At 39.6% G+C, this 25,654-nt stretch overlaps 1 long non-coding RNA gene across 1 annotated transcript in view; it reads right to left on the bottom strand.

Moving 5' to 3' along the window:
• Positions 1–4,568: 4,568 nt before the first annotated feature.
• The window catches only part of LOC116579890, a 39,486-nt gene continuing 18,400 nt past the window's right edge, over positions 4,569–25,654 (bottom strand). The window contains exons 5-7 of the long non-coding RNA XR_004281445.1: positions 11,820–11,951; positions 10,578–10,694; positions 4,569–4,689 (exon numbers count right to left, since the gene is read on the bottom strand). This is a non-coding gene — a long non-coding RNA (uncharacterized LOC116579890). The remainder of the gene's footprint in view (positions 4,690–10,577; positions 10,695–11,819; positions 11,952–25,654) is intronic.

Raw genomic sequence — 25,654 nt, 5'->3', positions numbered from 1 at the left:
ACTGTTTCTATAGATTTGCATTTTTCTGAAAACATTCAGATGATATTGTTGATATCATCTGATATTGTATGATATTGTTGAAATCATATATTATGTAGCCTTTTCAAATTGGTTTCTTTCCTTTAGTAATTGCTTAATTGCTTAATCCTTAGGATTACTCATGGCTTCATAGTTCATTTCTTTGTTTTAAAATATTATTTATTTATTTGACAGAGATCACAAGTAGGCAGAGAGGCAGGCAGAGAGAGAGGAGGAAGCAGGCTCCCTGCTGAGCAGAGAGCCTGATGTGGGGCTTGATCCCAGGACCCTGTGACCATGACCTGAGTTGAAGGCAGAGGCTTTAACCCACTGAGCCACCCAGGCGCCCCTATGTGCAAGTTTTTGATGGATATATTTTCAACTCCTTTGGTAAATACTAAGGAGGACGACTGCTGAATTATATAGTAAGGATGTATGTAGTTTTGTAGAAATCGCCAAGCAGTCTTCTATAGTCCCTGTTCCATCTTTCATTCCCATCAACAGTGAATGAGAATTCCTATTGCTCTATGTCCTTGCCAGCCTTGGGCATTGTCAGTGTTTCAGATTTTGGACATTTTAATAGGAATTTAGTGGTATTTCATTGTTTTAAGTTGCATTTTCCTGATGATATATGATAAGGAACATGTTTTCATTTGCTTATTTGCCATCTGTTTATATTCTTTTTTTCAAAGATTTTATTTATTTATTTGACAGAGAGCACAAACAGGGGGAGAAGCAGGCAGGAGGAGAGGGAGAAGCAGGCTCACTGAGTGGGGAGCCCAATTCGGGGCTTGATCCCAGGACCCTAGGATCATGACTTGAGCCGAAGGCAGATACTTAATGATTGAGCCACCCAGGTGCCTCACCATCTGTATATATTCTTGGTGAGGTGTCTGTTAAGCATTTTGGCCTATTTTTAAATTGGATTGTTTATTTTCTGGCTAGAATTTAACCTAGCTATGGAGGAAAAAGAAGCTTCACTGAGATCGCCATAAGCCAAAAGAAGAAACTTGAATGATGAGTCAAGTTGGATAGGTCAAGAGAGAAGAGGTGGGAAGGAGAGAGAAATATATAGACAAAAGGAAATAACTCCAGTTCAAGGAATTGAGAAAAGGTGCCACATTTGAGGAAGACTGGAGGATGATCAAGTAAAGAGGAGAATAATGCCTAAAATATACAGGTTCTAGAGTTCTCTACAGTTATTTGAGATTTGAGATATTTTTCCTAAAAGAAGAACCAAAATGAAAAGTTTTAAGTAGCTATAAGTAGTGGGTAGGTCAGTAACATGAAAGATCTCTCATATTGCAGAATAGTGAATGAATGTAGGTGTGGGATACAAGACTTCTTGCTGAGAATCTGGATTTGAGGCTGTTATAGAGTCTAGTTAAGAGATAACTGTGCCTTCAAGAAGGGTGGGAGTGGTGGAGGTGGAGAGAGATATACAGACATGAAAAATGCTTAACATGTCGTATCAAAAGTACTCGATGTTTGGGTGAAAGTAAGAGAGAGAGAGAGAGAGAAGAGTAACAAATAGCTTTGAGATTTCTGGCATGAGAAGCAGAATAGATTATGATGCCAGTTTACTGATTTAGGGAATAATGGCACTGGAACATGACTGGGAGTAGAAGAGAGAGAAGTTGTGAAGGCATCCCAGGCCATATTCAGGAGATAAAACATGTGAATCTGGACCTCATGGGAAAGGAGATGTGGAAACATGGATATGGGAATTGCTGGCATATCCATGGTAATGGAAGCTGTGTAGATGGTATCAAGAAGAAAGAGCCTAGATGATTACCCGACTTTAAGGATGGATAAAAGGTGGAAGCAGAAAAGGAGAATGAGTAAAAATACTTCAGAATGATGGGGAAGGAAACTTCAAAAGCTTGATACCTTTAAAACCAAGGAAAAAGATATTTCTCAAAAAGAGTAGATGGTGTCCAATGTTGCAGACAAGTCAAACAAGATGAGAGCTGTAAAGTGTCCTTTGGATTTAGTTACAAAAAAGCATGAATTTTTCTTGGTGAGAGCAGTTTCTTGGTGACAAAGTGGAACAGGTGGAAGTCAGAATAAGTTGGTTGAGGACTGTGTTGGAGATAAGGAAAAGAGGTCATGAGAATAGACTGTTCTTTCGGGAAGTTTGACTATTACCCTGATTTCTGGATTGCCTAATCCAAAGGCTACTTCCAGTTCTTTATTTTTCTTTGAAAACTTGACCATTATGTGTCCTGGGAAGGCTGTTTATTTGTCAGTTTTGTCTGAAATATAGCTGGTTATCTCATTCTCTAAAGTTAAATTTTCTCTTAACCATACTTCTGAATATTTCTTTGATCTACTTGCTCCTTCTCTGCCCAAAGGTCCACTCATTAGTTGACTCTTTGTAATCTATCCACTTTATCTGCGAACTTTGCTAATATTTTCATTTTCATTCAATGTTGCCTTAATGGTTGATTTTTTTTTAAAAAAATGCTGTGTTTCTCAAATTTATCTTCTGCATGATTTAATCAAGCTTTGAAAGCATTGAGTTTTGTTTTTCATATTTTAATCACAGTCTTTTAAATTGATTGTTGGTTTATGTCAGATGGTTCTTAGCTCATAGAAAATGTATCCCTTGTATCTTACCGAAATAAGAGATGGGTCTTCTTTGAACTATTATTTCATGAAGTTTACTATAAGATCATTTGTCCAGGAGTACAAACATAAGACTGTATGATGAAATTATTTTATGCTTGCTTTATCTATTTTTTAAAATTTTTATTTATTTTTAAAATTTCTTTTCAGTGTAACAGAATTCATTGTTTATGCACCACACCCAGTGCTCCATGCAATACGTTCCCTCTATAACACCCACCACCAGGCTCACCCAACCTCCTACCCTCTGCCCCTCCAAAACCCTCAGATTGTTTTTCAGGGTCCACAGTCTCTCATGGTTCATCTTCCCCTCCAATATCCTTATATTTTCAAAAGAAAAACCATTGCCTGCTTTTAAAAATCATTTATTATAATAACTGAAGAATGATTTCCTGATGATGGTGCGCTCCACTGAGCTGGGTCTGTGATGGTAAGAGTGGTATTGGATGGATGAAGAATACCTTTATCTGATGCTATTTTATGCTGTGAAAAGCTCATAAATTTCATGGGACCAGTGTCATTTATTACTGAGCAGGAGATGGCTCACATGTAGAGGCTGAAAGAGAAACCCGAAAAAGAAAAGTAGAGGAAGTGAAAGCAGATGATGGATCTTTTCATCAATGCTGTACCACCGTTCCATTCTTCAGCTTCTGTGCTGCCGCTGTGACATCAAATCCTGCTGAGAAGGGACACTCGTACATCCCGCTCTTCAGATTAACAAGGATTTCCTGGAAAATGAAAACTTCATTAAAAAAATAAATTATTGATTTTTACATATGTGTCAGTTTTTTTTTTAAATTTTTATTTTTTATAAACATACATGTTTATCCCCAGGGGTACAGGTCTGTGAATCGCCAGGTTTACACACTTCACAGATATGTCATTTTTTTAAGGAAATGAGTGCAAAGCAAATTCTGTGTATGACAATTGATCAGTAAAATGTATTTGCTGTTTCCATCATTAGATATTTAGATCTATGTTTTTTTTTTTCCATCTTCCTGGCACAGAAGTTAATCCAGCTACTTCTCATGGGTGCAAAATGGTAACTTGTGTTCAACACATTCTTCAGTTACTTTGCATGAAGCATTCATATTAGATAAAACTGTTCCAGGATACACATCTCTTTAAAACTAATTTATTTTTTCTATGCCATAGGTCCCACATAATATTCTAAAATGTGTTTTAAAAAAACCCCTGTGCTTGCTTGAAGCTAAGATATCTAAATCTGGAAATACCACTTTATTCTGTAACAGGTCAAATCATGGACATGCTGGCCCAATGATCTTCCTTTATAAAACCATTTTACAGAAAAATCTTCTTTGAACCTTTCTTGAACTTTACTCCTTTCTGTTGAGCTTCAGAACATTTTATGATCCCCCTTCACTTGTATCCTCTCCAGGTGGACTATGCTATTTTTGGTCCGGCAAGGGACAGGAAGAGCAATTGATTGCGGCCACAAAAGCTGGCATCACTAGTCAACATTCAAAAATTGTCAGACAAGTAATTTAATCATATTATTATCTATTTTTTTTTCCTCCCAGCACAGCTTTTAAGCCAGAGAGGTGAGTCAGCGTAGCTGGTTTCATGCTTGCAGTGTTGCAAGCACAAAGATGGAGAAGGATGGCAGGATGATACCAGACTAAGATGCTCTCAAGCATATAGGTTCAATATATCTGTTTTACTCAACCAAAAAGTTCATTATCTGTCAGCTGCAAACATGCTTCTCCAAGTATATCCTACTTCTCTCCACCTCTCTCTATCATTTACACTGATATTCTTCATCAGGTGCACAGGGTCAGGTCTTGGAGGCATGATTTTTTTTTAAACTGAGATGTTTGTTTAATTATTATCAGTAAATCCTGTTCAGTTATTACAACATTACATTCTAAGTAATCCCCGCATTTACCATGCACATACCATGACCACACTCTAGATGTGATGTTTAACCAGATGCAAATGTCTTCATATTTAATGTACTGCTTCTTCCGTCTTGATCCTTATGACCCATCAGACTCTACATTGATTTCTATTTTCTGTCTGTTCCTTGAAGGTGTGGTAACAGTTCAATAATCAGTATTGGAGAATAATTAGTATCGTTCTCAACCCTCTCAACCATAAGGGATATGGATGTTGATTGATACTCTCTCCCATACCTGAGGTTGACAGTTGTTTTCTGTGTTACTCGTGAATAGTAGAAGTTTAATAAAATTTCCCAAACATCTGTACAATCTAGGTGAGATTAAAGACCTTTGTAAAAAATGGAATTGTGTTTCAGGAAAAGGAAGAACTGTGAGACCAATGGCTTTTGAAGATCTGATTGTGAGATTATGGAGGTCCTAGATCAAAGAGGGTGGAAGGAAATAACAGATGAGAGAATTCTCCCCCTTTGCTTGTTTTAGTGCCAACTACAGACATGGCCATGGATATTATTGCTGCCGTCAAAGATGGTGGAATGACTAGAGTCATTATTTTGCAGACATGACAGATTGTCTATAATGTGCTAGTTCCTGTACACAGCAGGAGTGACCCCACATGCACACTGCCCATGGGAATTTTACTCCCTGGTGAGTGAGTGGGGGATGGGGCAAAGAACAGATATGCCAACAAGTGGTTATGGTGCAGAGTAGTAAAAGCTGTCCTCTCGGTTTTTATAAAATGCTATGAGATACCAAAGCACATACCCTCCCCAATGTCCATAATCCCACCCCCTTCTCCCAAACCCCCTCCCCCCAGCAACCCTCAGTTTGTTTTGTGAGATTAAAAGTCACTTATGGTTTGTCTCCCTCCCAATCCCATCTTGTTTCATTGATTCTTCTCCTACCCACTTAAGCCCCCATGTTGCATCACCACTTCCTCATATCAGGGAGATCATATGATAGTTGTCTTTCTCTGCTTGACTTATTTCGCTAAGCATGATACGCTCTAGTTCCATCCATGTTGTCGCAAATGGCAAGATTTCATTTTTTTTGATGGCTGCATAGTATTCCATTGTGTATATATACCACATCTTCTTGATCCATTCATCTGTTGATGGACATCTAGGTTCTTTCCATAGTTTGGCTATTGTGGACATTGCTGCTATAAACATTCGGGTGCATGTGCCCCTTTGGATCACTACGTTTGTATCCTTAGGGTAAATACCCAATAGTGCAATTGCTGTGAAGTGTGTAAACCTGGTGATTCACAGACCTGTACCCCTGGGGATAGAGTATTATGCCTCCATCAGAAAGGATGAATACCCAACTTTTGTAGCAACATGGACGGGACTGGAAGAGATTATGCTGAGTGAAATAAGTCAAGCAGAGAGAGTCAATTATCATATGGTTTCACTTATTTGTGGAGCATAACAAATAGCATGGAGGACATGGGGACTTAGAGTGGAGAAGGGAGTTGGGGGAAATTGGAAGGGGAGGTGAACCATGAGAGACTATGGACTCTGAAAAACAATCTGAGGGTTTTGAAGGGACGGGGGGTGGGAGGTTGGGGTACCAGGTGGTGGGTATTATAGAGGGCACGGATTGCATGGAGCACGGGGTGTGGTGCAAAAATAATGAATACTGTTATGCTGGAAATAAAAAAAAATAAATTAAAAAAAATGCTATGAGATATACAAATGTTCCTACTAGCATTATTTATGACAGCCAAAAAGTGGAAACAACCCAAATGTCCATCAACTGATGAGTGGAACAAAACAGAGATTCTTTGGCGATGAAAAACAACTAGTAGTTACTAGTTGTTACTTAGAGTTACTAATTCATGCTACAACATGGACGAACCTTGAAAACATTATGCCAAGTGAAAGAAGTCAGACACAAAGGACCACATAGTGTATGGCTCCATTTATGTGAAATGTTTAGAGTTGACAAATTTATAGAGGCAGAAAGCAAATTAGTGGTTGTCTTGTGCTGGGATGGGGAAGGATGGAGGAATGATGGCTAAGGGGAGCAGATTTCTTTTTTTTCTTTTTTAAAGCTTTTATTTGTTTATTTATCAGAGAGAGTAGAGAGCAAGCACAAAGAGGGGAAGCAGCAGGCAGAGGAAGAAGGCTCCCCCCGAGCAAGGAGCCCAATGTAAGTCTCAGTCCTAGGACCCTGGGATCATGACCCAAGCCAAAGGCAGATGCTTAACCAACTGAGCTACCCAGGTGTCCCAGAAAGCAGGTTTCTTTTTGGAGCATAAGTGACTCTTAATCTCACAAAACAAACTGAGGGTTGCTGGGGGGAGGGGGTTTGGGAGAAGGGGGTGGGATTATGGACATTGGGGAGGGTATGTGCTTTGGTGAGTGCTGTGAACTGTGTAAACCTGGTGATTCACAGACCTGTACTCCTGGGGATAAAAATATATGTTTATAAAAAATAAAAAATTAATTAAAAAAAAAAGTATTCTTATGTCAACTGTGGTGATGGGTGCACAACTCTCAGTATGCCAAAAGTTATTGAGTTATACACCTTAAATAGGTGAATTATATGGTATGTCAGTGATGTCTCAATAAAGATGTTAGAAAATGGTGTAAGAGGAGCACCTGGGTGGTTCAGTCATTAAGCGTCTGACTTTAGCTCAGGTCATGATCCTGGGGTCCTGGGATGGAGCCCTGCACTGGGCTCCTCAGTCAGTGAGGAGCCTGCTTCTCCCTCTCCCTCTAACTGCTCCCCCTACTTTTGCTCTCTCTATGTCAAATAAATAAATAAAATCTTAAAAAAAAATGGCATAGGAGCAGGAGTGCCTTGGTGGCTCAGTTGGTTAAGCATCTGACTTTTGATTTTGAGTTAGGGTCCTGAGATTGAGCCCCAAGTTGGGCTTCCTACTCAGTGGGGAGACTGCTTGAGATTCTCTCTTTTCCTCTCCCTCTGGCCCTACCTGTATGCTCTGTCTCTCAAACAAATAAGTAAGATGAAGAAAGAAAATGGTATAGAGCAAAGAAAATACATGGATTGCTGCCAATGTCATGAGGATGGGAACTAGCATTTATAGGGTGCATAATCCTCATGATAGCCTGGAGGGGGGTGAGCACCATCATCTCCATTTACATCAGAGATGGATGTAACTTGTCCTTGGTTACAGAGCAGAGCCAGGACTTGGTCCCCAGTCTGTAGGTCTCCAGTCAGCACTGTTTCTTATTTACTTCAGAGATGATACCTACTTTCCTCCAAAAAGTACCAGCAGGAGCCCATGAGGCATAGACGGCCTGAGAGGGGCATTCAGGTGGAGAGAAGTATTTGGTCAGGGTCCTGGGAGGAAACAGATGGCACATGCAATGTGGATAATTTGAAGCAAGATCAGTATAGTGACTACTTCGGGTATGGGCAGAGTTTAAGGGAATCAAACTGGGGATAGTGACAGCCCAAAGCATTACCATCCCAGGCCTGAAGAAGAAAGGGGGGAAGCCATGGGTAGGGTGTACATGGGGCTGCCTTCTGTAGGGGAGCACAACAGAGCTACCTGGCATGGGAGGAGCCCAGGGACTAACTTCCCCATTCTCCTTCCCTCTGATCTCTTCTGGTCTTTATCACTGGCTGCACCTAAAAAAAAGCCAGATGGCGAGAGAACCCATTGGTGTAATCCACACAGGCCTTCCTTGTGGTACAGAGAAAGGCATGCAAGGTAAACCTGAAGGATAGCACAGGTATGGAGAGTAACATTAAAGGCATGTTGTAGGAGCGGTAATTACATCAAAATTATTTATTTTAATCGTTTAATCATTAATTCCTTATAATTCCCTTTATTTTGGCTGATTCCATCAGATTGTTAATCATTCTATTTTTTTTCATTCTGTTTTCTCCTTCTTGTGAATTTGGATGTTCTATTGAACTTTTCAGTTTCATTCTGTTTCCTTTTCTTGAGTTCACAAGACATCTACTTTTAGATTCCAACTATTTTCTCAGGAAAGGCATACCCTTTTCCCAATATGGTGTTCTGCTTCCTGCACATCCCAATCCTGAAGGATATGAAACCTCTAGAATGTTCCCTTTTCCCCTCTCCTCCTCATCACCGCTTCCCACTCCCTGAGGTGAGATCTTTGGGGCATCTCGCCTCCTTTCTCATTCTCCATTTCTAACTGAAGTAGCATTTACATTGTACAATGCCCAATAGTCCATTAATATCCACTTACCTTTACCTGTCTATATTGGGTTCACTGTTCATCACTGTTTTCTCTCTTCTCCATCTTCCTGTATTTTAAAGTCTCTAATAAATTTTATTTTTTTTTCCTTTAAAGATTTTATTTGTTTTTTGAGAGAGAGAGAGAGAGAGAGAGAACAAGTGGTGTGGAGGGGCAGAGAGAGAGGGACAAGCAGACCCCCCCATTGGCAGGGAGGGCACTGCAGGGCTCAATTCTAGGACCCTGGGATCATGATCTGAGTGGAAGGCAGACACTTAATTGACTGAGCCACCCTGGCAGCCCTCAAAGTCTTTCCTTTTGAAGCCTTAGATTACTTTCCTCAGATGGGAGTTATAGGTGGTGTAATCTCCAAATTCTTACATGTCCGCAAGTATCCTTTCACCTTAGCTGGTGAATGCCATCTTGACTGGGCAGAGGATTCCCCCAATTGATTTTAGTTGGTCATTGGCAACTGTTATTCCATCGTCTTCTAGCCTCCAGTGTTAGCGGTAATAAGTCAGAGAGAAATTGTGTGCTTTCCCATTCACAGGTAATTTGTTCTTTCTATCCAGGAGCTTGTCAGATTTTTGCTTTTTAATTTCATTCAGGAATTTTACCAAGACATCCCCACATGAATGTTTTTCTTCATCAGTCAAGTTTAGAACTCCAGGAGTCCTTTCAGTCTCCAGAACCTGGAGTCTCTTCAGCTTAGTAAGGATTTTCTTCTATTACATACTTTTATTTATTATTTTTTAAATTTTTTAATTCAAGTATAATTAACACACAGTGTTATATTACTTTCAGGTCTACAGTGTAATGATTCAACAATTCTATGCATTACTTAGTGTTCATCATGATAAGTGTACTCTTAATCCTCCCATCCCCCCACTACCTTCCCTCTGGTAACCACCACATTGTTCTCTGTATTTCAGAGTCTGGGTTTTTTTGTTTGTGTCTTTTTAAAATTTTCTTTTCTTTCTTTCTTTTTTTTTTTTTTTTACTATTTTATTTCAACTCCCAGATAGTTAACATACAGTGTTATATTAGTTTCAGGTTTACAATATAGTGATTCAACAATTCCATATATCACCCAGCACTCATCACAAGGGCCCTACTTAATCCTCCTCTTCTTTTTTTTTTTTAAATTTAAAAAGATTTTATTTATTTATTTGTCAGAGAGAAAGAAAGAGAGAGAGAGAGCAGATGGAGGCAGAGGGAGAAGCAGGCTCCCTGCCGAGCAAGGAGCCCGATGTGGGACTTGATCCCAGGATGCTGGGATCATGACCTGAGCGGAAGGCAGCTGCTTAACCAACTGAGCCACCCAAGCATCCCAATCCTCATCTATTTTACCCATCTCTCCACCTCTCCTCTAGTAACCATCAGTTTGTTCTCTATAGTTGAGTCTTTTTCTTGATTTGTATCTCTCTCACTTTTTTTTTTTTACCTTTGCTCATTTGTTTTGCTTCTTAAATTCCACATTTGAGTAAAATCATATGGTATTTATCTTTCTCTGACTGACTTGTTTCACTTAGCGTAATATTCTCTAGCTCTATCCATGTTGTTGCAAATGGCAAGATTTCATTCTTTGTAGGATGAATAATATTCCATTGCATAAATATATCACATTTTCTTTAACCATTTATCTACTGATAGACATTTGAGCTGCTTCTTTATGTTGGCTATTGTAAATAATGTTGCAACAAACTTAGGGGCATATATATCTTTTATCACACACTTTAAAATTACTGCCTTTTGTTCTTGGAATTCATATTATTACTTATAGTGTGTCTGCTAGACCCAGCTCAAGGTCTCACCCTTTCTTTCATTTGCCCACCTCTTTGCTTGCTCTGTGCAGTGTGAGTTTTTTCCATGTGTTTTCTAGTCACCAGTTCATGTCACTTCAATGACTAACCTCTCTTCAATTCAGCCACTGAGTTGTTCAATGATAGCGCTGCCAGATAAAATACAGAATATATAGTTAAATTTGATTTCAGAATGAATTTTTTTTTAGTGTAGCATGGGAAGAATATACTAAAATCATTTATTGTTTATGTGAAATTCTGATTTAATGGAGTCTCCTGAAGTTCTTCTTATATATGCAAAATCTAGAAGCCCCATTCAGTGGAGAAGTCATTTTTTCCTGAGGCCTGGGCATTCTTTTTGTGCACTGCATTTGAATCTCCTAACTGCTCTTGCTATTTGTTTGTCCAGGTTTCCCTCTGTTGTTTCTAAAAGCTTCATTTCACTGGCCAAATGTTTTGTTTGCTCAGATTGGTCTTCCTTTCTCTAGCTGCTGAGTTTCCTTTAATGCATTATTTTAAAAACAGTCACAGATCTGTATGTTACAGCTCTCCAGATAGAGGCTGTTCTCTGACTGGTGGAAGATAAAGGGATTTCTATTCTAGTGTGGGGATGCTGTGTGTGGTCAAAAGATGGGGCAGTAGTCCCTTGCTGGGGTCCTGGGAAGGAGCATCTCAGTGACAAGGTGTTTGTACTCCTCTAGCTTCAAAGATGCAGAGGATTAAGACCACCTGTTCAGTATCCCTATGGCTTTTCAAGGGCCATGGATACCAGATACAATCATATAGGATTAATGCTGTCTCTCACCTCAGAAGTCATTGTATCCCCATGCACCATACTCTTTCTGGGATCTGCCATTTATAATCCCTGCCTCAGGGTTCTCAGATGCTGGCTTCATGGCTCTTGCTTTGCTCAGAATGAGGAAACTCTATGGAACCTCTGCCCACTAGAACCCATTCCTTCTCCCCCCCATCCCGAACACACAAGAAGCTGACCATCTCAAGAGCGGAACCAGATGGGAGTGGAAAGAGGAGATGGGCGTTGAACTCATCAAAAGACTTAAAAGATGCAAATTGCTAGAGAAAATAACTATTAGACTGGGAATGAGTAAAAGACTTTAATTTTTTTAAATATTAACATTTAAAAGGATTCTCTTCTCAGGATGTGTCACAATTGTCTTTAAGTTTTCAGTCCATTGGAAAGAAACCCAGACTGAAAATCAGAAAGGAAGCCTAGGGGTGTGGTTTATGCAGGAAAGATAACAGAGGACTCTTACCCTGGGCTGTCAAGCATCGCCACATCTGTAGCTGGAGCCACCGGTGGCTAGTGATGACTGCTCTGGAAAGGCATAGAGCATTTCTGTCATCTCTGAGTGTTCTGGTTCTGCACACTGGCGTATCCTTAGTACCTAGAACATAACAGGACATCAGTAAATTTTACCTGAATGGAAGATTAAATCAACAAAAAGTTAAGAGCCTGATATCACAGGTGGGCATTGAATGGGTTTTATTCCTTCAAGGAAGGAGAGATTATCCCCTAGAGACAAGAGCATATTTCATGCACATGTATGCATTTGACCCCAAAAATGTCACCAGATTTTACAACTCATTTACAGTGGTGTTTGGGAAAGACGACAGACTCATAAATAACCAGCCATGTTACGGATAAAGAAGAGGAACAGTCGAAGAATCTGTTGCTTGTTTTAAAAACTCATTTCATGATGCATTTCTTTTTCTTTTTTTTAAAATTTATTTTTTATTTATTTTCAGCATAACAGTATTCATTATTTTTGCACCACACCCAGTGACCCATGCATTTCTTTTTCTTATCAAAGAGGAGTAAAGCTCAATAGCTATAAATCTTTAAGGTAAGTATCCCTCTCCCAAATGAGGACAAGCTCTTAAACCTCTCTCCGTTAACCAATCTCTTCTTGAAACTTTATGATATATTGGGAATAGTGTGTGCTAATTTAAGTGGGATGCACAGGGAAGGAAGAGCACTGTGGAAAGGAAAAAAAAAAAACACCTCAATTTTTCTTTATCTCAAAAACTAACCAATAATTACACAAGAAATGTTAAGGATCTTCAAAAATATAAGTGGTCTTTTACATTTCCATTTACAGCTTAAATGTATCCCCTAGCAATCAGAAAAAGGTATAAAGTTCATTTTCAAGGACTTGGGGAAAAAAAGGCAAATTGCAAAGCATATGCCAAGACAGGCAGCTGTGAATAACATTTTATCCCAGGATTCTCAATGCCTTTGTGAAATAAATATCAATAAGGAAACATTTTCTTACATAAAGAAACTGAGGGAAATATCTTGATTTGTAGAACTGATAGGATTTCAAAATAGGAAAGACCCCCCAAAGCAGATGCAATTTAAAAAAAAAACCCACAAAATATTTCTTCCCAAGGCAGCATTCATTCTCTAGAAATAAGTGGGCAATGTCTTTGTTGACCTTTCCCCTTGTTCGAAGACTTTAATGGTGACTTAGGTGCCACTTTTCCCCCCCATCCTGTTCTTGAGTGAAATGTCAGTCCCTAAATAAAGCTATATTCTTTACAAATTGTCCATCTTGAGAATGGAATATGCATCTAAATTACCAGAAGAAATGGCCATGACAGCTTTGCATTTTTCTAATTTATGGAGATGAAGGAATCTTTGTGACACCAACTATAGGTTTCCTCTGCAAAACCCTTGTAATTCCTCTACTATATACTATCTCCTTTCCAGAATCTTCGGGCCTCTGAAAGACTCAAAGCAATGTAAATGCTACGTACCAGTTGTTGGAAACAGAGTGGATCCTTGCCTTCTTTCCCTTATCTTCTCACTGTTGGGTTGAGAGTATTTGTAAACTTGGCCACCTTAAAACAGATGTGGAGTGGAAACAATTATAGTGCAGCAGTGAAGCCTTCCAGCTTTGCACAGGACCACATTCTCCTGGACCCACTTTTCTGGACCTTCTTGGCTTTGGCTTATTTCCTTTGACACAGCTGAGGGGCACCTTAGTCCCTCTTCCTGATGGAGAAAAGCCTGTACAAGAGTGTTGGAGGTGCTTTCAGTGGTCATCCTTTTGGGTCCTCAAGTAGAATTCCTTTGAGATCCTGGTGCAGGGGCAAAATTCCTGAGGGGAGGAGTGCTTGATTATACAGTAGCCTCTGAGAAGCAGAGTGCTTTGTCTAGGAAGGCTTCCTTCTTCTTCCTCTCTTGTAGTAGGGTTAACCATTCTCTTTTGTGTGGCGTCGCTGTACTCCATGAGATTTCTGCACCAGCACCCACTACTTGGCTGCAGTTAACTGTTTTCCTGATCTCCCCTCCCCTGACACATACTTAGTTGATGTTGAGCTTCCTGAGAATAGTGGTAAGAAATATTATCAGCATCAGCATCTCTAATATTTACAGATCATTGACTATGATCTGTACACAGGCCAAAGCCTGTGATAAGTGTATTATATCATTCTCTCGTTTAAATTTTATAATACTTTTACAGAAGAGTAAACTGAGGCCCAGGAAAGATCAATGACTTCTGCGCGTGGGTGAGTGGTAGAGCACAGAGATATTTGATTCTATGACCTGAGTTCAGCATGATGTTATGCTTTGTCAAGGCTTATTCACACTGAGATCTCTAGTCACTGATAGAGATCATAGCCTGAAGCAGTCCTTGGCCAATGTTTATTGAATGGATGAATGAATGAGAGTGTGGCAAATTAGAAGAAGCAGTGCAGGCAACAGAATAAACAGAGACAGGGCTGCTTTTGGCCAACCATGGAAGGAGGCCAAAGTTTTCCTTGCCACTCCCCACCCCACTCCCGCCCTCTGCCTTAAAGGATGTCTCCTGTTATTCTAGTGGGCTACCATAGTCTTTCCCTTTTTTTTTTCTAGCCAAGCTAGAGGATATCAATTTTTCAATGTGGTCAAGATCCAGGAGTAATGGCATTGAAATGGAATATCAAATTTAAAGGATACCTGAGAATAAAAACGTAGCTTGTGCAACCCTGTTAGACTCATCTATAGGGAAGGTCATGAGGTTTTATGACCTGCAAAGCTACTCAATATAGATTGTAAACAGTGTAGTTTCTCCTAATTGTGCTTCTCTTCAACTGTTTCCTCTTGGTACTACTGGTTTGCCAGTGAATGAGCTGGGTGCAAGCACCCAAATATGAGTGAAAGATGAAAAATTGATCTAATTATGGGGACTTGTTAGCATAATAAAATTGGCTAAATTAATGTTCTACCAGATGTTTTGGCTTTGGCCAGCCAGACAAAGCCAAATGCTGTATTTGAACCACTTAGGAATCTTCTTCATGAGGTCCTGAGGAAGGCCTTTATCATAGAAGGCCAAAGATACAGCCAACAGCCTATCCCTTCCGGTTCCTCTTGGAGGTCTGAAGCTGTTGTGAGGTGGTGTTTTATGGCACCCAGGAGCTAATGGGACCAAATGGCAAGAGAAAATCATGTTCAGTAGATCAGTGGTTGCTAAGTGAGGGCCATTTGGCCTCAGGGGATATTTGCAATGTTGGAGGGTAATTTTGGTTGTTACAACCAGGGAGAGGTCCTACTGGCATCTAGTGGGAGCAGTTAAGTTCCAGTAATATGATGGGAGGAGGCATCATAGCATCTTAGGTAAAATAGTGGGAAGAAGCCAGGGATGCTCCTAAGCATCCTACAGTGCCCAGGACAGCCCCTCATAACAAATAATTATCTACACCCAGGGTCAATAGGGCTAAGATGGAGGAGCCATGCAGTAGAGAAGTCTCAACCAGGAAGCAAAAATCTGCTAAGGATGAAAAGGGATGAGTAAGGGAGCTTAGAGAAAGAAGCAAAGTTAGAAAGAATACAGGTAGGTTCTCAAGTATTGGAAGTGAGAGTCAAAAAATAGGAGCAAAGTGAGAGAAGACAAGGCAATTGTAATGACCTATTTTGCAGTCCCCAAAGTTCCTTGAACTTGTACTGGGGGACTGGGCTTGCCTGAGTTCTAGGCATGGGGATGGAGCTCCTGCATCAGTGATAGCAGATGAGCACTGCTCCCAGAATGCCGTTGACCCCTGGATGGGCTCTAGCTAGCCTAGTGGTCTGGAAGGATTTGCGTGAGGCATGAGCCACAACAGTTGTTAATTTGTGATAGAACTGAGTGTAGGACATCACCATATGTTGACACCACACGGTTTCACCAATTCACCAATTCAAAGCATTTGAATGGCCTGATTTAATTTCTGTTTTCTTTTCCTCTTCTTTAAAGCATCATTCCAATGGACTATAAAGTGAATTCACTGATGGTGTTTGTCTCCATATATCTTGATAGGATCATGATGCAGTATGTCAGAAAGAAAAAAAATTCTGTCAAAAAGTTATAGGGTGCCTGGGTGACTCAGTTCGTTAAGTGTCTGACTTCAGCTCCCGTCAGGATCCCAGGGTTCTGGGATCGAGGCCCACATCAGCCTCTCTGTTCAGTGAGGAGTCTGCTTCTCCCTCTCATTTCCCCTTGTGCTTTCTCTCTCTCAAATAAATAAAACCATTAAAAAAAAATAGATACATATCAGGTTTCTGCCATTGGGGGGAAGAACGGTATGCATAGCAGAGGTGACTGGCTCTCTGATGGAGCAAAAAGCTTTGTTGGGACTGTGTGGTTCAGAAAGATGAGCCTCTGTCTTGGTCTTTGGCCAACCAAGTTCCATGCAAAGCCTAGACTTGTGAGGGTGAGTTGAAGGAACTTAACTGCTCCCACTAAGAAAGTAAGGATTCTGGTGTTGGTGGGCAACACGTGAAAGAGGCCTTTGGGGCCCAGCCTTTGAGGAAAGGGCCCCAGTAATATGAGGGGAGGAAGCATTTTAGGTAAAATGGTGGCAGGGCGAAACTGCCTGTAGAGGAAGAACTATGGGGAACAAAACAAAAATGATGCAGTTTTTGCTTAGGTGCTGTTGTGAAGAAGTGGTTTTCAAGAGGCCACTTCTGTCATCCCTAAAAGCCCCAGTCGAAGTTAACCACACACAATAACCTTGGATAATGTTGTTTGGAGGAAAGAGGAGGGAAGAAGGGTGGTGTCAGAGGAAGCGAGATGACCAGTGGAAATGTAAGCCTTACTGCATTTACTCCTCCGCCACATTCCTTCTCTCTCAGACACAAGAAGAGTCCTAGGACTTCTGTTAGTTATGACATGGTGACTTGAGGCATGTTATTTGGGTAATAAAAGAAAATGTGCCCTCAGCAAGCCAGAGTGCCGGGAACATCTGGTTTACAGAGCTGAGTCAATGACAACTGTCAGGCAGTGATGACGAAGTGAGTCCGGCCTTTTCATGAGTCTCCTCTGGCAACTGTTTACTGCATGAATATCTAGAAACTTTCTCGTGGCTTTCTCAAGGTCTTTTGGTGACATGTGCAGCCTGAGGCTTTTCCCAGGAGATGGAGTATAATCCTTTCTTGTCTAATCTGGCTGCATGAAGTAGAGGAAGGGAGATGTGGTAGGATATGACTCTGAGACGGGATGGCCTGGGGTTGCATGGGTTGGAGCCCAGACTCTCTGCTGGTGTTGCTTTCTCTAGAAGATGGGATGAATTCCATGTCATCTTCCTGTCCCCTGGAGATCTCCTGGTTGTGCTGCATTGCAAGGATCATATCACTGCTGGGCATCTTCATTTTTCTGGGAGTGCCCAGCTGCCAAACCCAGTGCAAGGGACTGTTGTAGAGGCTGTTTGCCAAAGATGAAGAGTTGGAGATGCCAAGGCTTTGCTGCAGTCACTTTTCTTGCCCAATCTTTGTCATCTTCCATTAGTCAGGACTGCTAATGAACTGTCACAGAGTGTCCAAATGGTAGTGATTCACCTTTCCCCAGTCCTACCAAGGCTGTTTAAATGTAGCTGTGGAAATCATAATGTTTGTGCAGGATTGCTGTGCTCTAGTTCCCATAAACTTCTCTTTCTCCTGGGTTTTTACTCCCTCAATTAAATCTAACACTTTCATCTCCTCTCTCTCCCTGCCTTCTACCTACTGTCTTGTCTTTCCACTGGACCTTGCTCCTAGATCTTCACTCATTTGATTCCTCCTTATTGCTCAGGTCTTCGTTCAAATGTTACCTCTTTGGAGATACCTTCACTGACTTCCCAGTCTAGAGCATTGCTCCCCCGTCTCTCTGCCATTCTGTAGTCATTTGCATTGGCTTGTTTAATCCCTTGTTAGTTATTTTATTTCTCCTTCTACTGGAATATAAGCTTAGTGAAGACCAGGATCTCATCTAACACATTCACCCTTGTATCCCCCACTGTCTTCCACTGTGCCCTACATATCATAGATTTTCAATAAATATCCATTTTGCAAATGAACAAATGAGTGAATGAGTGAAACTACTCAATGTAATGAGTAACTTTATAGTCTTTTCTTCGTTCTCATGCTTTTCAGTGTTCCTGTTGGTTTCCCACCACATTCAGAATTACTGTTTATATTTTCATGCATACAAAGCATGGTCTATTCTTGTGTCTCCTGCGCCTCTACCTTGCTCCAATTGCACTGTTATTCCTGTTAGTTGAGCAGGAAAATTCTTGATGGTCAAGAGCATGGATTCTGGACTTGGCTAAATCTGGGTTTGACCACAGCTCTGTTTACTGCTAGCCTGGTGGTACTGAGAAAATTCTCTACTTTGTTTAACCCTCATTTCCCTCAACTATAAAATGGAAGTAATGATTGCCCCTACCTCAGAGGTGGTAAGCACATGGGGCCACATACTTGGAGAATTAAGGAAGTCTCTGTGGATGTTAACCCTTATGAACATAGCATGGTTGGGTTGGGATTGCAGATAGCAGTTTGCAAGTCTTTTTTAGGGAAATAAAAGGTTAGTCATGGCTGTGGCTGAGCTCTCTAGTAGGACAAGCACAGAGCAAGGATGTGAAGGGTCAAAGATCGAGCTGTGTGTTGTGTCCATCACAAGATGGACGAGCCTTTGAGAGAAGGCATCTGAGAGGGTAGGGAGCAGACCAGTGCAGTGGTGTGAGATGCTGGGAGCAGCTTGGGTAGCTGGAGAGCCTCTGAAGAAGATGAGGTCAGAGGAATGGGATGGTGGCAGAGTCTTAAGGCCCTGGAATGTCATCTAGGACATCCTGCAGTGTCTTCCCCGAAGCTTGTGATGCCATTTTTTTCCTTAACCACGTAGGGTCATGGATCCCTAGGAGGTTGAATAGTGCCATCCAAAATTAGTGTTCACTCCAAAACTCTGTGACTTTGTATAGAATAGGGTCTTTGCAGATACAATTAAGGTCAGGATCAAGATGAGACCATGCTGGACTGGGGAGGACCCTAAATCCAATAAATATCTCTCTATAAGAGACAGAAAAGGACACAGAGTCACAGGGAAGAAGGCTTTGTGAAGACAGGTGTGAATGATGTGGCAACCAGGAAAGGAGTACCAGGAGCCCCACTAGGGGCTGGAAAAGATAAGGAGGGATCCTCCCCTAGAGCCTTTGGAGAGAATGTGGTCCTGTGAACTTCTTGATATCGGACTTCTGGCCTCCAGAAACTGTGTGGGGATGAATTTCTCTTGTTTTAAGCCACCAAGTTTTAAGAAATTTGTTATGGCTGCTTTAGGAAACTAATCCAATCTCTTAGGGAATTTGATGAAATCTATGGATCCCCTCTCCAGAAAAAGACATGCATGTATGCACACACACGTACAATTTTGCTTTCAATTTAATGGATGTTCTGAAGCTCATCCTTGGGGCCCAAGGGTAAGCATTCTTCCTCTAGATAATGGGGCATCATTAAGCCGATTGGGTCTGAATTTCAGAACAGTAATCATGGAAGCCACATAGTGATGAATAGGAACTAGGAGATTTTAAATACCGAGGATTAGGGCAATCACTTTCCTTTTCACACTTTTGCAAAACACTGCATTATTTTTTTTCTGGAAACATTTAAATACAAAAGAAAATTAATAAGGTTGCTTATCATGTGTCCCAAGGCAGGATTTTTAATAAAACAAAAAGGAACAATGATTTTAATTTCTGCAGTGTGCTTGTAAATGATGGTACTGCTGCAAGGAGGAAAAACACCCAGGAGTAAGTACTGTCTTGTCTTGATTCTCTGGAATTAGGTGGAGAGGTCAAGGAAACATAGGGGTGGGAATGCTGAATTTTGTGACTTCTGGGGCCAGAGATGAGGCTGGTACTGAAATTCCAATATCTGGGGCAAGGCAGGTGCCTGATGAAGTTGGTGGCCATGACCGAGGAGCTCTGGTGGAGGCAGGAAGAGCCTTGCTAGCCCTGATCCGTGGAGAAGGGACAGTGCATCGAATGGGGCTTTCACCTCTTGGGATCCCATCCTCCCTCCCAGCTCTGTGGCAGTGGCCACTTCACCTTTATAAATTGGGACAAAGGAAAAGATACTGCTTCTTGGAAAATTCCTATATGTTTAGGAAGTAGCTATACTGGGATGCTGGAATATATTTTCTCAGCATGAGTGGTATATTTTTACTACCACTGCCTGGTCATGGAGAGAGGAAGAGCAATAAGTTCACATCCAAATTTAGCCTTGTGTGCATTTGGGTAAGTCACGTGTGAGCCTCAGTTTTCCTATTAGAGTAAATAAAAGTTGTTGTTAGTGTAAAATGAAGAAATGTCTTCGTGGTGGACATTGTCTGTCACTGACTTTTGCCCCTCCCATACTTTTCCCCTTCTTTTTCTAACAGAATCCCAGTTTATTCAAGATAATAGAATCTATCTCATCCTGGTGGTCTATGTCCTAGATCTGGATGAGGAGATGAAAGGGAAGTTTGCCAAAGAAGGCCAATCTTCCAAATAAAAAGACAAAGTCTCACAGGAATATAACATTTGCCTCTTCTTCATTCTGCTTTGAATGTTTGATGTGATGTCTGGGGCTGCAGCAGCCATCTTGCAACCACAAGGATGTAGACAGTTTGCAAATGATGGCAGTAAGAGAAAGAGCCCAGGTCGTGACAGTATCATTGAGAAGTTGAACCAAAGGCAGCAATCACTAAATTCTGGGATTTTTGTCACATAGTTAAATAAACTTCTGTTTTCTGTTGCAGACAAATGCAATCCTAACTGTGAATCCTAAATGTGAAACCATATGTACTCATCCCAGTACTTGGCAATAGTGAGAGTCAAAGAATGCCAAGGACTTTCCCTTCCTTCCTTTCTTCTGGTTGGTTTACATTTTGCTTTTTCTGTGTTATTTCCCAAGGACCCTGTTTCTTTGTTTTGTGCATACCTTCATTACACATTTAATTTTATTCAATAGCATCTTATTTGACCAACTGTCACTTATGAACCAAATATACCTTTCTTCAACATAGCTAAGAATCTTGGAAAAGAAAAAAAATAGGGACAATTGTGCAGAAAATGACATGCAAAAACCTTCGTTTTACAAGTACTATGAATCTAAAAGTAGCTAGTACCTAAGCAGAGAACCTCAGTTCTTACCCATAGCTTATGTATTCTTACTTTAGATACATTTTTTATCAGAACTTGGCTAAATGACTGGAAGGATGCTCAAAGCATGCAAGTTATGACAACACAGAAAGGAACTAAGAGACCTATAAAAAGCAAAAATGTGAAGTGAGCATTATAGTAGCTCTAAGTCATTTAGTGTAGCTGCAGGCACCTTCTACACTTGAAAATTCCCGAGGGGATCTCTATATTACAACATAGTTGAAAGTTGACATTCCTAATTATCTGGAGATATACAGAAATGGTTAATCTATGCTCCATATATTCTGCCTAAGACAGGGAAAGGTTTTCGCTTCTTTTGAATCATTTCTATGTTTTTTAAAGCTTTTGGTTGAAAACAGGAAGCTTCTGATATCTGCAACATTGCACTTCAAATATTTGGATAAACATTTTATCTTGATTGCCTGGCTATCTCTCATGTTTAGAGATTATCATCCTCAATTCTTAACTTGTATCTCTGCTAGTATCTGCTATGGAGCTAAGCCATTATGGACCTATTGATTTGACTTTCCTTTACTTATACAGGGTGTTGGGCATTATAACGTTATTCATTTAATCTTTCTGCTTTTACTTTCATGAGTTTGTGTCACATGTAGATTTCAAGGGGCAGAAGTGGTTCTGGTTGGGTGGGTGGTCTCAGGCTCTCAGGAGCTTTTGGAATGCTGTGTCTATAAGGAAAATATGTATATTTTCAGAGCCCTGTGTTAACAAAATGTGAACTGGCTAGATAATGATCCGTGGGGTTAATGCTGCTTCCCCTCCAGCATGGAAGGAGGTAATTGGTTCTTTAGTCTGGACCTCAGCCAGCAGAGCCCTTCAAATGGGGGAGGAACACAGACCCCCCTTCACTCCATCTTATTAGAAAATAAGATGCTAAGAGACCAGAACAGGCAAAGTAGACATAGATGCAGGACAAAATTCTGGTGAGTTAACAAACTTGGGAATAAGGTCAGACCAGACCAGAGCAGAACACATTTCTCTTGGCTGTAATGCATTCCTTCAGAGGGACAACCAGTCGGATCAGAGACCCTATGTATATACTTCCTGGTATATTAATGTTTCTAATGATGAAGGACAAATGATAAAATCCTCATGACAGACCTTGGAATCATTCATTCTCAAAACATGCTTTGTCAACTTAATAAAACACTAACTTAAACAACCTCCAGTCTTGTTCATTATAGATATTTGGGCTGAGTGAATCCAAGGTTATGACATCTAGAGTAGACAAATCAGGTGTACAATACTTCTGTGTCAAGGACTCTTTATTTAGATGTCCATGGGTTTATATTCAAGAGGAGTAAGTCACTGGAAATCCATACAAAATTCTCTGTCTAGCTGTACATGTGCATTTCCAAGGCCAGTCAATCAATATGGCTTTCCATATATTCTTAGAGCTCTGTGACCCCAATTAGATTGAGGAAACATAGCCCTTTAAGAAACTATTAAAAAATGTATTATTTTTTAAATACATAGATAACACCTTGTAGTTTAAAAAATGTGTATGAGCAAAAAGGAAAGAATACACCAAAGACTATTTACTATGTCTCCAACCTTAGACATTAAAAAATTCTGTGTATATGTAAATATGCACAGAATACACATATGTATGTATTATTTATGCAGTATGTATTAAGAATAAAATAATTAGATATAACCACATACTTGTAAATTGTTTTTTTCTTTTTAAATCATGAATGACTTTCCTTGAAAATATACACTTACATAATCATCTATAATGACTGCATAATATTCCATTGTATAACTGTATCATAAATTACTTAACCATTTAAAACTTTTGATGATATTTCCCTATCATAAATGAACACTTGGTTATATATACATTTTTGCCCATTTGTCCACTTATTTTTAAGGATAAATTCCAGGACAGAGACTTTCTGAGTCACTTTTTAAGTATTTGTAACTTTGCCAAATTGCTTTCCAAAAAAAAAAATTATACTCTTAAAAGAAGTATAGGAGAGTGCCACTTTCCCTATTCCTTTGTCAACACCAGACAAGATCATGCTTTTTATCTCTGCTAATAAGATACTCAAAAAAGAAATCTCAGTATTTATTGACATTTATTTGGTGATTATTGAAGTTAAATGTATTTTAACAATTTCTGTGGTTAGTCTTACCCTTTCTTTTGAGAATTAACTTTTATTAATGTCCTTGGCCCCTTAGAACACTATTTTTTTCCATGAACTTTTTACTTATAAACCCTATGGCATATATGTTGCATATAACATTTCTGTTTGTTGACTGAATATTTTGTAGAAAAGAAATTTTAACCCTTGATGTAGCCAAAGCTCTTGTTTCATTTAAATGTTGTCTTCCTGCATTATATTTAAATAGATATAAGATTATATAAATGTTTATCAATAGCTTCTTCTAGCGTCTTCATAGATTTTTTTTTTTTTTACTTCATCTTTCTATTTCTTTCTTTCATGGTTAGAGATTTACTCATTTTAGAGAGAGAGAGAAAGAACATGTGAACGGGGGATGGTTGGGGAGGGATAGAGAGACAGGGAGAGAGAGAAACACAGGTGGACTCCTCACTGATCATGGAGCATGAGGCAGGGCTCCATCTCATGACCTTGAGATCATGACCTGAGCTGAAATGAAGAGTGGGATTCTTAAGCAACTGAGCCACCCAGGCACCCCTCCTCTTTTTCTGTTATCACTTAAGTTCTCTTGAGGCTGTTCATGGTAACAAATGATCCCCAAATTTCAATGACTCATAATAATATGTATTTATTTATCACTCATTTTATATATTGGCTGGCAGACAACTTTGGTGCTTTTCCAGGTGTGCCTTTTTATGGGACCCACTGAAAAGTAGCAGCCTCCATCCATTTCTCCTGCCCATGAGACAAAGGGTGATGGTGGAACCAGTGAGTGGCACCATGAACTTGTACTAGAATGTGTCATGTCTCTTCTGTTCACATTTTATTGGCAAAATCAAGTCACATGGCTAAGTCTATGTCAGTAGGAGATGGAAGTATATATAGTCTCACAAAAGGGAGAGTTGACAGTTTTAGAACTAAGTACAATCTATCATATGCGTATTTGGAGTCAGGTTTATCTTTTTATTTTTCCAAGTGTTCAGCCAATTGTTCAAATACAATTTATTAATAATCTTATCTTCCACACTGCTCTGTGATGCTATTTTTACATATCCTTTCTTACAAATCCTTCTCTTAGTTCCTGGACATTGTTTTGGGTTTTATTGATTTTTCTAGTCCTGCACCAAGACTAGTAGTACTTTTTAAATTTTTTTAATTTTTTATTTATTATTATTATTTTTAAAGATTTTATTTATTTGACAGAGAAAGACAGATCACAAGTAGGCAGAGCAGCAGGAAGAGAGAGGGGGGAAAGCAGGCTCCCAGCTGAGCAGAGATCCTGATGTGGGGCTCGATCCCAGGACCCTGAGATCACGACCTGAGCTGAAGGCAGAGGCTTAACCCACTGAGCCATCCAGGTGCCCCAAGACTAGTAGTACTTTTAAAATCATCCCAGAAAAGACTCACTTACTTTTTTTCCCTTCATTAAAAAAAAATTCTTAAATATTCTCTGTGTTGATTAGTCTCGTTGAATTTTTGAAAAGCCTGTATTCATTTCCAAAAAGAAGTCCTATTGTGATATTGGTTCGATTGTATTTTATGTTTGGATTAGTTTAGAGAACTGAAGTCTTCTCATTCATGGACATAGTATGTTCACACTTTTTATTTTTTTAGAGTTTTTTAGATTTAAAGAGCATGTCTTAAATTTAAAATTTATTTCATGAAATTCCATAGCTTTTGATACTTTTGTGAAATAATTTTCTCCCATGATATTTTTAAAGGATTATAACAGTATGTGGGAAATCTATTGTCTTGTTTCACAAATATTTAAAAAATAAATTAGAACTCTGAACTCCTTTATTAAAATTATTAAGTTTTTAAATTAAATTCAGTAGAGTTAATACAGTGATATATTAGTTTCAGGTATACAATATGGCAATTCAACAATTCTGTACATTACTCAGTGGTCATCAGGACAAGTGTAGTCCTTAATCCCCATCACCCATTTCATTAATTCCCTAATCCACCTCCCCCTTGGTAACCAGCAGGTTGTTCTCCATAGTTAAGAAAGAGTCTGTTTCTTGCTTTGTCTCTCTTTTTCCCCTTTGTTTATTTATTTGTTTTTAGTTGATTCTTTTGGTTTTTTGAAAACAAATGATTATATATACATTGTAATTTACATTTTATTTCTTTTTCTGACTGTGGTGGCCAAAAATTCCAAGACAATATTGGATAACAGTGGTTATTTTGGACATTGTTTTCTTACTCTTGATTTTAGGAGAGGAAATCTTATTGATATTTATGAAGTATTCTTCTCACCTAATGCGGGAGCATTGTTTAACCAGGCATGCATTGGATGTTATCAAAGTGTTTTCTTTTTATCCTTCAGGATGTTCACACGTCTTTTTTGTTTGGATCTATTACCATGGTGGATCAGATTGATGATTTCATAATATTGAACTATCCTTGCACATCTGGAATTAATGCTCCCTGGACACATTGTATTATTCTTTGAATATATGGTTTTAGTTAATTTGCTATAATATTTTATATTACTTTTGCTTCCATATTTGATATTGTAATTTGTCTTCAAA

The sequence above is a fragment of the Mustela erminea genome, chromosome 19, assembly GCF_009829155.1.
Source record: "Mustela erminea isolate mMusErm1 chromosome 19, mMusErm1.Pri, whole genome shotgun sequence".
Classification (NCBI taxonomy): domain Eukaryota; kingdom Metazoa; phylum Chordata; class Mammalia; order Carnivora; family Mustelidae; genus Mustela; species Mustela erminea.
Note: the sequence above shows the minus strand (reverse complement) of the source record. Positions and strands in the feature narration are given on the sequence as shown.